The sequence below is a fragment of the Varanus komodoensis genome, unplaced genomic scaffold, assembly GCF_004798865.1.
Source record: "Varanus komodoensis strain SLA01 unplaced genomic scaffold, ASM479886v1 scaffold29_1, whole genome shotgun sequence".
NCBI classification, from domain to species: Eukaryota; Metazoa; Chordata; class Lepidosauria; order Squamata; family Varanidae; genus Varanus; species Varanus komodoensis.
The window spans coordinates 5,176,513-5,182,512 of record NW_025335759.1 but is presented as its reverse complement, the minus strand read 5'-3'; the positions used below and the strand labels follow the sequence as shown (position 1 = coordinate 5,182,512).

General features: G+C 44.0%; 1 protein-coding gene across 2 annotated transcripts in view; it reads left to right on the top strand.

Annotated features, from left to right (window-relative positions):
• The first annotated feature begins 224 nt into the window (after positions 1–224).
• Positions 225–6,000, top strand: part of WASF2 (WASP family member 2) — a 36,717-nt gene continuing 30,941 nt past the window's right edge. Inside the window, exon 1 of one of the 2 annotated variants that reach the window (XM_044434863.1) lies at positions 225–353. The gene's annotated coding sequence lies outside the window, so the exon portion shown is untranslated. Of the gene's footprint in view, positions 354–4,554; positions 4,576–6,000 lie in introns of those variants that run through there. The other variant, XM_044434865.1, reaches the window with a different exon arrangement.

Sequence of the window (6,000 nt, the reverse complement as noted above, 5' to 3'; positions counted from 1 at the left end):
ACCAACCACGGTACGTGGTACATTCCACCGCCTTTGCGCTATCCCCACCCCCACCAAGGGAAGCTTGGTCGGGTGTGGTCGTTGAAGTGGAGGGGAAGGAAGCTGCGGTGCGTACGCAAATCGCGTAAGGTAACAATTGACAGGCACTGCTGACTAGCCAGTGAAGCGCGAGCGGTGAGGCTCCAGAGAGCCAATGAGAACGTGGACCGGCGCGGGAGGGTGGGGAGAGGGTGGAGTTAGCTGTGGTCCGGGCGGGCTGAGGGGAAAGCCGTGGAATGGCGGACGGCTGGGACGGTCCGCTCCGGTGGTGACGAGCTGAGGGAGGGGGGCGCGGAGAAGGCGGCTGTGGGCGGGTAAGCCTCGGTCGGCGGCGGGACGGGAGGCCGAGGAGCCAGGTGTTCGCTAGAGGACGCGGGCGGGCGGGAGTGGTTATTGTGGGGTGGGGCTGCCATGGGTTCGGGGGGTCTCTGCTGTGAGCTTGGAGTTGGGTGGAGTGGCGTGAAGCTGGCTCTTGGGCATGGAGAAGGGGCGAGGGAGAGGGCCTTGTATGGGTGAGGCCTGTAGTGATCCTAAAGGGGAGGTAGGAAGCGAGGTGCGTCGTAGGATCGGTTGGTGAAGGTGCTGCAGGGTTACCAACCTCCTCTTTGTGGGTGTTTGGTCTCTCCGCTGCAGGCGACGTCTTGTGCGTGCAAAACTTTGCTAAGTGTTTTTTTTTCCCCTGGGAAAGCTTTTAAAAAAGGATGGTTTTGCTTTTCATAAGAAACTATATTACTAAATGGAGGAACGATATTTTTTCTAAAGGAAAACCAACCTGGAACCTTGGGTGAGATCCAGGTTTAGTCATGTTTAGGGTCGACCAGTTGGAATTAATAGGGTTTAAGTTAGGCATAAGTTAAAGTCTTGAAGCTAGAAATGTTTGGGACTCAACTGCAAGGGCATCTCATCAGTGCAAAATTTGACACCTATTGCACTTTTTCTGTTGTTGTCTCTGTTAAAATAATAGTGATAGTTATCATCTGCAGTGCTGGTAGGAGCAGGCATGCGGTCATGATTGCCACCTGGAGCTTTTGGTCTGACTCAGAGGGACCAGCCTCCTCCCTCAGATTTCTGTGCATGGACAACTCATGTCTTCATTGTGATGGCCTAGAGTGATTTTTGCACTGCAAGAATACACAGCTACTGGGAAAAAGTGAGAACACAGATTTAATTTTTAAGTGCTCCCAAACTAGCTTGTGTCTCCTCATTGCTTTGACTATCATAGAGTCTGAGTGGGGAAGTGAAGGGCAGCACAGATGGCAGAGAATAAAACGCTTTACAGTAGGGTGAGTGCCTCTTGTCTGGCAGTAAAATCCTGTGTGTTTGCTCAGAAGTAAATGGTGTTGTGAGAACCAGTTGCATCTAATGGTTATCCTTTTGGGGAATGACTAAAGAGACAATAATTCAAATCCCCCCTGAGCCAGGAAGTTCACAGGGCCATCTTGGGCCAGTTCCTTTCTCACAGGCTGTCAAACCATCAGTGAAACAGAAGAACATTAGGTGTCGTGTGAAGGGGAGATAGGGGAAAATGATTCTCAAAAATACACAGAGTATTTTTCTTCCCAACATAACCTGCAGGGATGTTGCGTAGCTTACCTGGTAGAGAACACCAATATGGCTTAAGTTCCTTGGGGGGAAAGTAAGGTTAAGGGTAACATAAAAAGTAACAATGGTACCAATTTATTTATTATTTATTTATTAAAACATTTCTATGCCGCCCCATTCGCCGAAGCCTCGGGGCGGCTCACAACATAAAGTTAAAATACAAAAAATAACAATATAAAAATCTTACACTCTTGTTTGCTGCCCAACCAGTGTAACTAAGTAGAGGCATTTCATTTTTGTGTGGTACACATTGCCAAATGTATAGCCAGTATCTTTATGCAAGATATACTGTTTTTCAGCCGCACTCAAGGTAAGTTGACAGTGCAAATTTTAGAAAAGGGCACACACTGCTGCCTTAGTAAATTACTGTTGTCTGAGAGCATGCGGTGAATTCACTGATTGCATGTTCCTCTAGCCTATGGCAAGTTGAAGCCTTGTTCAAGCTAGGCTTGTTTCAAAGTGCTGTGTATCTGCTAGCAGTTCTTGCCACTTACCCAGCAGTGCTGGATAAGTTAATGTCCTTTTAAAAGGAGTTAATGTCCTTTTTTTCTGTTAGGGTGATCATCATTTACAAGGAATGGGGGGAGTCCCTTATGGATGAAACTTTATAGTTTTGCATGTAGTTTGGTAGGAAGGATGTGAGTATTCTGGGTGCAGAAGAACAGCAGAGCGTGCCTGCGTTCATGACGATGGAAGAAAGGGTGGTGTGGCACCGCATGTGGCCTGTGAAAGTAAAACTGGTAGGAAATGGTGGAACAGAAAAGGGAGACCCGTGGCCTTAGAAAGTGGGCTTGAAAAGGAGGCAAGGCTACACTTTGCATGGAAGAGGAGGATTGTTGGTGGATGAGGGGAAGATGGAAGTCAGGTCAGGAAGCTGGGGGTCTCTTGTCATCATATAAAGCCCTTGGAGTGCGAGGATTCCTGGCTTTGATGGGGGTGGGTTATGGCAGGGTGTGGGAGGAGCCTGATGTAGGTCCTAAGATTCAGAAGAAATAGAAGTGGGAATAGCTAGTATTGGGAGTTGTCTATAACAGGTAGGACAGTACTTGTGTTAGTATCTCAGGAGATCATTTGCCATTCAGAAAAGAAACAGAATGCCTTAATGTGTGGAGCTAAAGAGGTGACAGGTAGAAAGGTCTCGTTTCCTACAAGATAGGTGAATATTCCAAGGCGGGGAAACAGTATCTGTCCTGGATGGGGCATGGGAGGTCTGAGAAAGATTGTGGTGGCAGATGTAGAAATAATGGGAAGTGAAAACGACGGTGAAAGTTGAGTGATTCTGTTGATACATTGCAAAACTGTAGGCATGATATAATAAGGGAGGGTAGTTGTGTGCTTTAGTTTTTTGGAGGTCTACTCTGCTCTTTCAGGAAAGTGGTGGTTCAGCAAAGGTTGCTCAGGGAATCAGAATATGAATAAGGGGTATATAGAGAAGTGTTCTCATATTGGGATGGAGGTGGCCAACAACACTGAGGCCACTGTAGCACTTTGAAGCAAGGAATGGGACTGTATATGTGGCTACAAGTCCTGGGCCTCGGAAGGATGACATTCATGTTGGCATGTCTGTGTCTGAAAGAGAGCTATTTATTTTTCATTTTTGCCCTGGTTTTTTCTCCAAAGAGCTCAGGGCAATATATATAGGACATTCCATTTTATCGTCATGATAATTTCTAACCGAATTTATTTTATAGTATTTTGACCTGACCAGCATGATATGGCAGACTCAGCGTGGATTATTGAACCCACAGTGAGCCACAGTGCATCCTGGGCATGTATGGCCAGTATTTTGAATATGTCAAAATGATGTCAGGGTGATTGGGGCTTGTGCCACGGTATGTGAATCTGGCCAGTGTGGTTTATTACTAAGTTAAACAACCTTTAATTGATAATAAGTTTGAATATTCCTCATTGGTCGGGTTGGTACAACGTGGTCCAATCCCAGATCAGGATTTGCATATTCACAATGGTGGCCACATAAGCTGAAGCTAATGATGGGTTAAATAACTCACAATGAGCCTGTGAACCAGCCCACTGATTGGCTCGAGGGCATATTAGGACTGAGCAGAATTTGAACCTGTTTCTTCTGATTAGATTTCACCACTCTAGCCACTCCACTAGCTCACCAATAATGTGATAGAATACAGGAATGAGCAGGTTAGAGGAGGCATGTCTGATCCTTTTGATAAGCTGACAAGAATTTAAGTCTATGTGAAGTTCTCTAGAAACTTGAGGTATCTTCACACAAGGGAACTTGAGGGCTGTTGTCATCAGTCTGCTGTACAAATAGAGAGCTTTAGTAGTGTATGTGTGTTGATCACATTGAATCTCTTTCATGGCATATTTTAACACGATTTACCACTGTGAAAATTTCTTTGCTTGTGGAAATCTCACCGTATGTTTGTGCATGCAGCCAGTGGTCCTTACTTGTGAAACCTATTATGTGTGAGCTTGTTCTGGAATTTTGCTTGCATGTCAAAACATTTATTACCATATCAGTTTTCAGTGTGATGCACTGACTATGAAGCAGTTGTCAGCTAGTATCTAATATTGCTCATCAGGGAGGTGCATTTCATGTGTATATCTGTATGAATACAGGATGCTGAACTAATACTTGTTTAGGTATGTTTGTGTCATTACATATGCTACTTTTCCTCAATCATTATACATATAAAAGTTGACTATTTCTTTTGAAATTCTTAATGGGGTTAGCATTTTGCTGCCACTTTCACTTGCATCCTTGTTCCTGTGCGGTGTGCAATCATTTACCTCTTCAGCCTGGAGATTTAGGCTTACAGGTGCCATAGTTTAGGCTATTCAGGATGAGAAATAGCATGAATCAAACACATTCCATGTTTGTTTATTTTATTTCAGTTCCTCCCAATAATTGAAGCTCTTTGAGTGATTAATAGCAGTGGCACCACAAATTACAGCACAGTAGGTATCAGATCCTTAGGAGACTAAAGAAGGCATGGTAAGGTTATTAATTGTGGTCCTCCTATGCCATTGCCATGTGCCGATGTGGTTGTATTTTCTACATGTTGTGCCTCTGGTGAAATGGGATCTAAGTTATAATATTAATGCCTTGGTTCTTTTGCAGTAAAGGCCAGATGTGGCACTAATCAGGGGTTGACAGCATTTGGCCTTCCAGGTGTTGTTGGACGGCCCTAACAGTTTCTTTCAGCATAGCCAGTGATTAAAAGATCATTGGAGTTGCAGTCCAGGGCCAGAAGTTGCCCACCCCTGAGGTAAAGCATGGAGGAACGTTATTGCACAAGCCGCAATGAGTGTCCAGCTTACATGCAGCCCCTCCATCTCTCTGCTGCCTCCGTTGTGTGTCTGAATTTTGGGAACTTGGTTTAAACTGTGTTTAGTGAGCTGGCCAGGATTATCTACAGTAGTCTGATCCTGGCTTGTCTGAACTAATCTGTGCTCTGGTAACCTAAATGTGGAAGTTTTTGGGGAGGGCAAAATGCATAGTTCCCTGTGGTTCATTCATATAATACTGTTATGTGGCTTAGTATTATGTCTGATTCCCAAAGGAGTAAGAAAAAGTCAGGACTACTTTTGCTGATCTAAAAATATGAAGGTGTGCTGGATTAAATAATGGAAAAAATGTTCTCATTCTTTGGGCAAGTGTTACTTTGCTGTGAGAGCTGTGTGCCTAGAAAGAAACCAGTTAATGTGAGAGTAACAAATGGGATAATTCGATTTGACCATGGTTGCCTGGTAAAGAAGGAAACGAGTTGTGGAACTGCTGGCCAGATTTCGCACAGTGTTTATATTGCTGTGGAAATGAGTCACCCAGAATCAAAAACTCTCAAACTAGTTTTACTAGAAATTCTATTGTATGCCAGATATGAAGTGTTTGTTATATTTAGGGTAGATATTGCCTACTTACTCATCAGGCTATGAGGCAGAGTAGATTATCCACTTGGATTTATGGTATACCTCATGTGCCACTTTGAAGAACTGAAGCTGCAGTCAAATGCACACGCAAGAGTAAATCCAATTAAACACAGCGGGGATAGACATGTATAGGAGTGCATTTCAGTTTAGGTGGAACAACTGGTTTATTCATCAGATTTGGCTAACCTCAGTTCTGGAATATCTAATGTTTATCTTTGAATTCTCGGAAGAGTGGGAAGAAAGAGGCACAGGTAACTGTCATAGACATGGGTGTGGCAATGATTACTTACAAAGGGGTGGAGAAACTTTCCAAATATGAGCTGGATTTTTTGGCTTTAATTAGGCATTCGTATTTATTCTTTTGCATGGCTTTTCAGATTTAGTTTAGAGTCAAATACATCTTCCCAAGAATCACAGTTAAAGTAAGTCATCAAGTAGTCCACTGGTATAGAA